Source organism: Oncorhynchus gorbuscha, linkage group LG14 (genome assembly GCF_021184085.1).
Source record: "Oncorhynchus gorbuscha isolate QuinsamMale2020 ecotype Even-year linkage group LG14, OgorEven_v1.0, whole genome shotgun sequence".
In the NCBI taxonomy this organism is placed as follows: domain Eukaryota; kingdom Metazoa; phylum Chordata; class Actinopteri; order Salmoniformes; family Salmonidae; genus Oncorhynchus; species Oncorhynchus gorbuscha.
Window position 1 is genome coordinate 59,577,356 of NC_060186.1, and position 11,895 is coordinate 59,589,250.

Below are 11,895 nucleotides of genomic sequence, written 5' to 3' on the forward strand. Positions count from 1 at the left end.
GTGGAGAGAGGCTGGCTGGCCATGACGACGCTGATGTGGGCCGGAAACCTGCAGGATGGAGGAGAGGGGGGGTTACATAAGGAAAGAGGTAGTAACAGAGGGAGGGAGAGAGACGTGGAGAGAGGCTGGCTGGCCATGACGACGCTGGTGTGGGCCGGAAACCTGCAGGATGGAGGAGAGAGGGAGGGGGGAGAGGGGGGGGGTTACATAAGGAAATAGGAAGTAACAGAGGGATGGAGAGAGACGGAGACACTATACAGTGAGACTAAAAAACAGTGTAAGAGTGGGAGGGAGAGAGACGTGGAGATGGGGAAACTTTCAAGTCCCTTAATCACCTGAAGTGGCTAGGTATCTTAATGTGAAGTTCCATATGAACACTTACTCTGCAAAGAGATGGTACATACGGTATCTAAAATCTGTCAACTGTAGAGCAGTGGTGGCTTTAGCTGCATCTTTGCCTCTCCCTCTTACTGTACTGTATGGGAAAGTGCTGTTAATGGATCTGGGGTCAACACTGCCCTGAGGATGAGGCTGCCTGGCTGGCTGCTACACGCAGTTTGTCCTATAGTCAGCATGTTTAGCTAAAGGCCTTAAGTAAAGGGAGGGAGGCTGAGATATGGAAAGGGGAGGAGAGGGCACTACACCTCCCTTTCTTCAGATATATCACGGCTGTCTAATGCACATCATTAACACTCTCACTAATATGACAGAGTGCTGACTGAGAGTGCAGACAGGCACTGCCACCACGCTGCTGCTTTAACAGAAATCACACTCATCTGCTCATCTCTCCCTCCTCTCATTCACTCATTTTCATTTCTAGGACATCTTTCTCCTTTCTCTCTTAATTAATATTCTCTCTCTCTCTCTCTCTCTCTCTCTCTCTCTCTCTCTCTCTCTCTCTCTCTCTCTCTCTCTCTCATATCTCTCTCTCTCTCTCTCTCCATACCTCTCTCTCTCTCTCTCTCTCTCTCTCTCTCTCTCTCTCTCTCTCTCTCCATAACTCTCCATCTCTCTCTCTCTCTCCCTCTCTCCATACCTCTCTCTCTCTCTCCATACCTCTCTCTCTCTCTCTCTCTCTCTCTCTCTCTCTCTCTCTCTCTCTCCATACCTCTCTCTCTCCCTCTCTCCATACCTCTCTCTCTCTCCTCCATACCTCTCTCTCTCTCTCTCTCTCTCTCTCTCTCTCCTCCATAACTCTCGTGCTTTTTCTCCTTAATGTGTTTTTCTTTAATGCTCTATCCATTTTCCCATTCTATTTCACCTCTCTCTCTCTCTCTCTCTCTCTCTCTCTCTCTCTCTCTCTCTCTCTCTCTCTACTGTGCCCTCAGATTCACACTCTACCGCGCAATTAGTGCTAGCAATCATCCACACATTTATTATCCATCTTTTACAACATGAATAAGATTGCCCCTTTGTGTGTGTGTCAATCCGTCTTTCTCTTCACACCTTCCCTGCAGCCATGACAGATCGATAGAGGTTTCTAACACTGTTTAGTTCTGGTTCTACTCCTCTTCTCTTCCGTCACGGCTCTTTCCCTACCGCCCAGCACAGGCCTGGACCTAATGGGGGGGAGACCAATAGAAATCAGTGTGTCGGGGGTGTAGGTATTTGGGAGAGGTGGTGGGATCAGTCAATATCCCCGTAGTGCCATTACAGTATGGGTCATTAGCTACGGTCTGATCATCGGCATTCACGGTGCTAAGAGCCCTGCCACATCACCAGCATGAGCAAATCATAGCAATAAACAACAGGATATTATTTACTTTCTGTTTATTCCACGTTTGACCCTTCTTCTGTCTTTCCAGCCTGCACAGGGTGAACTGGGCCTGGAGATTCAAACTTAAACATTGACTGACATGTCTTGTTCTATTTTGACAATAGAAAATGATTCAGGCAAGTAATTCATAATTACCCTTATGGTTCAGTGATTTTATGGTTTATTGATTTCTTACATATGATTGATGGCAACACTTTGTATTAAGTTCTGAGAATAATTATTCAAACTTTTAAGAAGTTTTGTTAAAAGTGGCTGTCTTGTATTTAGTCCATGTAATGTAATGTAAATGTAGTCCCTGTGGTCATGTTGGCAAAATCAAAGCAAATCTAAAAAGATAGAATACAAAACTACTGCATTCCCTAACAAGTTAATCTGCATAATACATACTATTAATGTCAGCAGAAGGCCTGCTGCTGTCTTCTAAGGCAGATGTATTTAACCACACACCAATTTAGCTATGTTGGCCCTGTGGGTGTATGAATGAAAGACTCTCTCACTCTCTCTCAATTCAATTCAATTCAATTCAAGGGGCTTTATCGGCATGGGAAACATATGTTAACATTGCCAAAGCAAGTGAAGTAGATAATAAACAAACGTGAAATAAACAATCAAAAATTAACAGTAAACATTACACTCATAGCAGTTCCAAAAGAATAAAGACATTTTAAATGTCATATTATGTATATATACAGTGTTGTAACGGTGTGCAAATGGTTAAAGTACAAAAGGGAAAATAAATATGTGGTCTGTCGTACGATAATTTGGTCGAAAAGCCAATGTGACATTTGCTCAGTACATTGTTTTCACTGAGGAAATGTACAAGTCTGCTGTTAATGATGATGCAGAGGATTTTCCCAAGGTTGCTGTTGACGCATATCCCACGGTAGTTATTGGGGTCAAATTTGTCTCCACTTTTGTAGATTGGGGTGATCAGTCCTTGGTTCCAAATATTGGGGAAGATGCCAGAGCTAAGGATGATGTTAATAAAGAGTTTTAGTATATCCAACTGAATTTGTGGTCTGTATATTTGATCATTTCATTGAGGATACCATCAACACCACAGGCCTTTTTGGGTTGGAGGGTTTTTATTTTGTCCTGTAACTCATTCAAGGTAATTGGAGAATCCAGTTTGTTCTGGTAGTCTTTAATAGTAGATTCTAAGATTTGTATTTGATCATGTATATGTTTTTGCTGTTTGTTCGTTGTTATAGAGCCAAAAAGATTGGAGAAGTGGTTTACCCAGACATCTCCATTTTGGATAGATAACTCCTCAGTTTTCCCAGAAGTGGTTAAAGTCTATGGATTCTTCAATTACATTGAGCTGATTTCTGACGTGTTGTTCCTCCTTTTTCCGTAGTGTATTTCTGTATTGTTTTAGTGATTCACCATAGTGAAGGTGCAGACTCAGGTTTTCTGGGTCTCTATGTTTTTGGTTGGACAGGTTTCTCAATTTCTTTCTTAGGTTTTTGCATTCTTCATCAAACCATTTGTCATTGTTGTTCATTTTCGGTTTTCTGTTTGAAATGTTTAGATTTGATAAGGAAGCTGAGAGGTCAAATATACTGTTTAGGTTTTCTACTGCCAAGTTTACACCTTCACTATTACAGTGGAACGTTTTGTCCAGGAAGTTGTCTACAAGGGATTGAATTTGTTGTTGCTTAACTGTTTTTTGGTAGGTTTCCACACTACATTCCTTCCATCTATAGCATTTCTTAATCAGTTCCTTTGGCTTTGATGCCTCATGATTGAGTATTGCTCTGTTCAAGTAGACTGTGATTTTTCTGTGATATGATAGGGGTGTCAGAGGGCTGACTGTGAACGCTCTGAGAGACTCTGGGTTGAGGTCAGTGATAAAGTAGTCTACAGTACTACTGCCAAGAGATGAGCTATAGGTGTACCTACCATAGGAGTCCCCTCGAAGCCTACCATTGACTATGTACATACCCAGCGTGCGACTGAGCGGCAGGAGCTGTAACCCGTTTTTGTTGGTTTTGTTGTCATAGTTGTGCCTAGGGGGGCATACGGGGAAGGGAATGCTGTCACCTCCAGGGAGGTGTTTGACCCCCTGTGTGCTGAGGGTGTCAGGTTCTTGTCCAGTTCTGGCATTTAGGTCGCCACAGACTAGTACATGTCCCTGGAAATGATTGATTTCCCCCTCCGGGATGGAGAAGCTGTCTTCATTAAAGTATGTGGATTCTAATGGGGGGATATAGGTAGCACACAGGAGGACATTTTTCTCTGTTAAGATCATTTCATTTTGAATTTGCAGCCAAATTTAAAATGTTCCTGTTTTGATTAATTTAATAGAGTGAGTTAGGTCTGCTCTATACCAAATTAGCATACCCCCTGAGTCCCTTCCCTGTTTCTCACCTGGAAGTTTGGTGGATGGGACTACCAGCGCTCTGTAACCAAGAGGGCAACCAGTGGGTCCGTCAACTCTATTCCATGTTTCTTGCAGGATGACAATGTCTGTATTTCCGATTCCTTTGGTGAAGTCCAGGTTCCTGCACTTTAGGGCAAAGGCAGATGACCTCAGGCCTGGGATATTCCAGGATGATATAGTGAAGGCTTTGTGTTCCATAAAGTGTCCAATGTTGTTGGTTGTGTGGTTTTGCCTCAGGCCAGTAAGTGTGAGCAGAGCATGCTGAGCATCTGGTACATGCCATTGGCTTGGGCTAGTGTAAGAGTCGGGGTTGGGCCTGTTTGCCTGCTCACGGCCTGGGCGTATGTGTGACTTCCATTTTGAGGCCCTCTTTGCGAGAGTGGGGGGCATGGGGTGGGCAGGAGGGGCACAGGTCTGATCTGAGGGGGCCTAAATGGGGTATGGGCATGGTTGACTTGGGGGGGTTGATTGTTTGGGGTGGGTGTGTATGTGGCTGGTTATGTTGTGGTCTGGATGTAGGTCCTCTCGGCATTGGTCCTCTATGTGTAGGTCTTGCTGGTCTGTGCGGGGTGTCTATTGATCTGTTGTTTCTGTGTGAAGTGTTGGGGCTGCGTTTGAGAGCGATGTCCTTTAGAGTCCGGGCGAGTATGGGCACAGGATGCCTTTAAAAATATATATATTTAACCTTTATTTAACCAGGTAGGCTAGTTGGGAACAAGTTCTCATTTACAACTGCGACCTGGCCAAGATAAAGCAAAGCAGTTCGACACATACAACAACACAGAGTTACACATGGAATAAACAAACATACAGTCAATAATACAGTAGAAAAAACATCTATACAGTGTGTGCAAATGAGGTAAGATAAGGGAGGTAAGGCAATAAAAAAAATATATATATTTTTTATTTCACCTTTATTTAACCAGGTAGGCTAGTTGAGAACAAGTTCTCATTTGCAACTGCGACCTGGCCAAGATAAAGCATAGCAGTGTGAACAGACAACACAGAGTTACACATGGAGTAAACAATTAACAAGTCAATAACACAGTAGAAAAAAAAGGGGGGAGTCTATATACATTGTGTGCAAAAGGGATGAGGAGGTAGGCGAACAATTACAATTTTGCAGATTAACACGGAGTGATAAATGATCAGATGGTCATTTACAGGTAGAGATATTGGTGTGCAAAAGAGCAGAATAAAAACAGTATGGGGATGAGGTAGGTAAAAATGGGTGGGCTATTTACCGATAGACTATGTACAGCTGCAGCGATCGGTTAGCTGCTCAGATAGCAGATGTTTGAAGTTGGTGAGGGAGATAAAAGTCTCCAACTTCAGTGATTTTTGCAATTCGTTCCAGTCACAGGCAGCAGAGAACTGTAACGAAAGGCGGCCAAATGAGGTGTTGGCTTTAGGGATGATCAGTGAGATACACTTGCTGGAGCGCGTGCTACGGATGGGTGTTGCCATCGTGACCAGTGAACTGAGATAAGGCGGAGCTTTACCTAGCATGGATTTGTAGATGACCTGGAGCCAGTGGGTCTGGTGACAAATATGTAGCGAGGGCCAGCCGACGAGAGCATACAGGTCGCAGTGGTGGGTGGTATAAGGTGCTTTAGTGACAAAACGGATGGCACTGTGATAACCTGCATCCAGTTTGCTGAGTAGAGTGTTGGAAGCAATTTTGTAGATGACATCGCCAAAGTCGAGGATCGGTAGGATAGTCAGTTTTACTAGGGTAAGTTTGGCGGCGTGAGTGAAGGAGGCTTTGTTGCGGAATAGAAAGCGGACTCTAGATTTGATTTTCGATTGGAGATGTTTGATATGAGTCTGGAAGGAGAGTTTACAGTCTAGCCAGACACCTAGGTACTTATAGATGTCCACATATTCAAGGTCGGAACCATCCAGGGTGGTGATGCTGGTCAGGCATGCTGGTGCAGGCAGCGAATGGTTGAAAAGCATGCATTTGGTTTTACTAGCGTTTAAGAGCAGTTGGAGGCCAAGGAAAGAGTGTTGTATGGCATTGAAGCTCGTTTATAGGTTCGATAGCACAGTGTACAAGGACGGGCCGGAAGTATATAGAATTGTGTTGTCTGCATAGAGGTGGATCAGGGAATCGCCCGCAGCAAGAGCAACATCATTGATATATACAGAGAAAAGAGTCAGCCCGAGGCTTGAACCCTGTGGCGCCCCCATAGAGACTGCCAGAGGACCGGACAGCATGCCCTTCGATTTGACACACTGAACTCTGTCTGCAAAGTAGTTGGTGGACCAGGCAAGGCAGTCATCCGAAAAACCGAGGCTACTGAGTCTGCCGATAAGAATATGGTGATTGACAGAGTCGAAAGCCTTGGCAAGGTCGATGAAGACGGCTGCACAGTACTGTCTTTTATCGAAGGCGGTTATGATATCGTTTAGTACCTTGAGCGTGGCTGAGGTGCACCCGTGACCGGCTCGGAAACCAGATTGCACAGTGGAGAAGGTACGGTGGGATTCGAGATGGTCAGTGACCTGTTTGTTGACTTGGCTTTCGAAGACCTTAGATAGGCAGGGGAGGATAGATATAGGTCTGTAACAGTTTGGGTCCAGGGTGTCTCCCCCTTTGAAGAGGGGGATGACTGCGGCAGCTTTCCAATCCTTGGGGATCTCAGACGATATGAAAGAGAGGTTGAACAGGCTGGTAATAGGGGTTGCGACAATGGCGGCGGATAGTTTTTCTGAAATAGAGGGCCCAGATTGTCAAGCCCAGCTGATTTGTACGGGTCCAGGTTTGGCAGCTCTTTCAGAACATCTGCTATCCGGATTTGGGTAAAGGAGAACCTGGAGAGGCTCCGGCGAGTAGCTGCGGGGGGGGGGGGCTGTTGGCCGAGGTTGGAGTAGCCAGGCGGAAGGCATGGCCAGCCGTTGAGAAATGCTTGTTGAAGTTTTCGACAATCGTGGTGGTGACCGTGTTACCTAGCCTCAGTGCAGTGGACAGCTGGGAGGAGGTGCTCTTGTTCTCCATGGACTTCACAGTGTCCCAGAACTTTTTAGGGTTGGAGCTGCAGGATGCAAATTTCTGCCTGAAGAAGCTGGCCTTAGCTTTCCTGACTGACTGCGTGTATTGGTTCCTGACTTCCCTGAACAGTTGCATATCGCAGGGACTATTCGATGCTATTGCAGTCCGCCACAGGATGTTTTTGTGCTGGTCGAGGGCAGTCAGGTCTGGAGTGAACCAAGGGCTATATCTGTTCTTAGTTCTGCATTTTTTGAACGGAGCATGCTTATCTAAAATGGTGAGGAAGTTACTTTTAAAGAATGACCAGGCATCCTCAACTGACGGGATGAGGTCAATGTCCTTCCAGGATACCCGGGCCAGGTCGATTAGAAAGGCCTGCTCACAGAAGTGTTTTAGGGAGCGTTTGACAGTGATGAGGGGTGGTCGTTTGACTGCGGCTCCGTAGCGTATACAGGCAATGAGGCAGTGATCGCTGAGATCCTGGTTGAAGACAGCGGAGGTGTATTTGGAGGGCCATTTGGTCAGGATGACGTCTATGAGGGTGCCCTTGTTACCAGATTCTAGCTTAGATTGTAGGACTGCCGGGGTGTTAAGCATATCCCAGTTTAGGTCACCTAACAGAACAAACTCTGAAGCAATACGGGGGGCGATCAATTCACAAATGGTCCAGGGCAAAGCTGGGAGCTGAGGAGGGTCGGTAGCAGGCTGCAACAGTGAGAGACTTATTTCTGGAGAGAGTAATTTTCAAAATTAGTAGTTCGAACTGTTTGGGTATGGACCTGGAAAGTATGACATTACTTTGCAGGCTATCTCTGCAGTAGACTGCAACTCATCCCCCTTTGGCAGTTCTATCTTGACGGAAAATGTTATAGTTGGGTATGGAAATCTCAGAATTTTTGGTGGCCTTCCTGAGCCAGGATTCAGACACGACAAGGACATCAGGGTTAGCAGAGTGTGCTAAAGCAGTGAGTAAAACAAACTTAGGGAGGAGGCTTCTGATGTTGACATGCATGAAACCAAGGCTTTCAATCACAGAAGTCAAAAAATGAGGGGACATGCAGGGCCTGGGTTTACCTCCACATCACCCGCGGAACAGAGGAGGAGTAGAATGAGGGTGCAGCTAAAGGCTATCAAAACTGGTCGCCTAGAGCGTTGAGGACAGAGAATAAAAGGAGCAGATTTCTGGGCATGGTAGAATATATTCAGGGCATAATGCGCAGACAGGGGTATGGTGGGGTGCGGGTACAGCGGAGGTAAGCCCAGGCACTGGGTGATGATGAGAGAGGTTGTATCACTGGACATGCTGGTTGTAATTGTTGAAGTCACCGCATGTGTGGGAGGTGGGACAAAGGAGGTATCAGGGGTATGAAGAGTGGAACTAGGGGCTCCATTGTAAACTAAAACAATGATAACTAACCTGAACAACAGTATACAAGGCATATTGACATTTGAGAGTGACATACAGCGAGGCATACATTAACCCCGGTTGTTGAATTGGGCGAGCTAGCTTAAACAGTAGCTAAAACAGTAGGTGAGACAACAACAGCTAATCAGCTAGCACAACAACAGCAGGTAAAATGACGTTGACTAGGCAGGGAGGGTCGGATTAACTACACACAGAGCCTGAGTGCGGCTGGGGCCAACAGATAAAACATAAACAAGCAGAATGGAGTACCGTGATTAATGGACAGTCCATCATGCATCAGCTATGTAGCCAAGTGATCAGTGTCCAGGGGGCAGCGGTGGATGGGGCAGGGAAAAAATCGAAAAGAGATTGAAAGTAAATTTGGGTCCAGTGAGTAGTTGGGACGCGGCGATTCAGACGGTTAGCAGGCCTGTGCTAACAAGCTAACAGTTAGTAGGCCGGGCCTAAACAAGGTAGCAGTTAGCGGACCGGGGCTAAACAAGCTAGCAGTTAGCAGGCCGAATTAGCAAGCAAGGAGATAGCAAGGGCTAGAAAGTTAGCCTTTTGGGGACGTCGCGATGGGGTGAGTCTGTTTATGCCTCTTCATGCGGTGACATCGATAGACCGGTCGTGGGTCCGGATATCCGGATATTGCCCAGGAGTATGCTTCGGTGGTAGCTAGCTTCAAGCTAAGTGGGTGGAAACGCTAGCCAGGAGTAATCATCCGGGGTTGCAGTTAGCTAGTTGTGAAGATCCAGCTGAAAATGTTCCGTTTGCGGTGGTAATCCGGTGGGAATCTGGGGATAAAAAAATAATAGGTCCGTTATGCTCTGGTTAGAGTCGCGTTGTTCAAACTGGCGAGAGCTTTCCGAGCTAAAGGTTAGCTGATGACCGGTTAGCTGAAGACCGCTAGCAATGGTTTGCTGACTGATAGCTGGTAGTTAGCTGGTAGTTAGCTGGCTACCTTCAGTTAAGGGGTTCCGGATCCGAAGTAAATATAAATACTTTAGAAAAAAAAGCAGATCCGCGCTACATTGGGTGAGGCGGGTTGCAGGAGAGTTTTTAGAAGTTGATGTTTAGCAAAATGTTTTAAAAGCTATGCAAAGAAAAATATGTTTAAAAAACGATATATACAAGGGACACGACATGACAAGACGTCTGACTGCTACGCCGTCTTGGTGAGAATAAATAGGCCATAGTGGTGAAGTAATTACGATATAGCAATTAAACACTGGAGTGGTAGAGGTGCAGAAGATGAATGTGCAAGTAGAGATACTGGGGTGCAAAGGAGCAAAATAAATAAATAAATACAGTATGAGGAAAAGGTAGTTTGAATGGGCTATTTACAGATGGGCTATGCACAGGTGCAATGATCTGTGAGCTGCTCTGACAGCTGGGCACTGCTGCCTTGTATAGGTGGACCTGGTCATAAAGGCTGTTCAAGTCCAGGGTGGAGCGGTGGGCCAGATAAACATTTGGTTTTGAGGCACAGTCACAGGAAATACTTGTGTTTACCCGCTGTCTCTCTCTCTCTCTTTCTCTCTCTCTCTCTCTCTCTCTCTCTCTCTCTCTCTCTCTCTCTCTCTCTCTCTCTCTCTCTCTCTCTCTCTCTCTCTCTCTCTCTCTCTCTCTCTCTTGAGTTGTCACCTCACGGTGTCAGAGGGACAGATAGAGCTGATTTAGCATGGACAGTCAGAGCACATTCAGACACGGCTGAGCCAGGACAGATTGGAGTTTGTTTCTATGTGAACTACTACAGGTGACGAGGGAGGAGAACTCTGTCTAAAACAACTCCCATGTCATTTCAACCAAAAAAATATATGTGATGACATTGAATCAACGTGGAAAATTGATTGGATTTGTTAGGGCATTTCGTATTTTTTTCACCCAACTTTTAATCTAAATGACATGGTAAATTTTTAGCTGACAACTCAACCAAATGTAAATCAAACCTAGATGTTGAACTGACATCTGTGCCCAGTGTGCTGTGACACTGACAGGGTATTTTAGCTGTTTGTTGGATGAATATGGTTCTAAAGTTTGAGAAATGGAAATTGGTACTCTGGCTTGTTGCTAAGGCTCATAGAAAGGTTTGACTTGTGTGTAACAGAGATTGCAAATGGCTCAGAGTGGAATGGAATGGAAGAAAGGTAAGCAAGCAGAGGAAATGGCTGAGAGTGGAATAGAATGGAAGAAAGGTAAGCAAGCAGAGGAAATGGCTGAGAGTGGAATAGAATGGAAGAAAGGTAAGCAAGCAGAGGAAATGGCTGAGAGTGGAATAGAATGGAAGAAAGGTAAGCAAGCAGAGGAAATGGCTGAGAGTGGAAGAAATGATGGATGAGAATAAAGAAAGTCAGAGGAAAGTGTGCAGCAGAGAAAAGGAAATAATCAAGCTTTGAAGAAGAGACAGAAAGAGAGAGAGAAGTGGCACCCCACTGACTGCCTTAAAGCCTATCTGAATCAGTCTTTTTGTGTTGGGACTGAATAGTGCAATCATACAATTTCTTTGAAAAACGGACTTGACACTAGAAAAGCCGGGCCTCGAGGGACCCCCCCCTTTGAGCCAATGAGCAGTCATTTGGACTTGAACATTCTAACAGTCTAATAAATACATTTCATAAACACTATCGGAAAAAATAATCCTTTGGTTGTGTTTATGATGGCTCGGGTAACATCAGAACACAAAAGATATATTATTTTAAAGAACACAATAGCATTTTCATTAGTTTATGTTCCTGTGGGCAATCTGTTGCCTCGATCTCACGTGTGGAGCGCATGGAACAATGATTATCCTTGGAAGATCTGCTCTTTTTGATTCTACAGTATATAAGGGTGGCAGCATAGCCTAGTGGTTAGAGTGTTGGACTAGTAACCGGAAGGTTGCGAGTTCAAACCCCCGAGCTGACAAGTTACAAATCTGTCGTTCTGCCCCTGAACAGGCAGTTAACCCACTGTTCCCAGGCCGTCATTGAAAATAAGAATATGTTCTTAACTGACTTGCCTGGTTAAATAAAGTTAAAATAAAAAATATAAAAAAATATAGACATCTAAATGTCTTAGCTGTATGTGACTCTGTGGGAAGATTTGAAAAAGTCACTTTTTGGCATTCTAGGGGAAAACATGACACGTCTTCTTAAAACTGCTTATGACACAAATTCTGTTTGAGATATTTAAATTCTGACAATATTCTCCGGTTGAATAAACCTATTAAGGAAAGTCAAGGACAGAGGGGGACATGACTTTAAAAATGGCAGAGATATTTGATTTTAAATTCATATTGAGTCAAAACTACTCACTCGGCTCTTCTAGTGTTAAGAGAAACCTTCCTCTTGCAT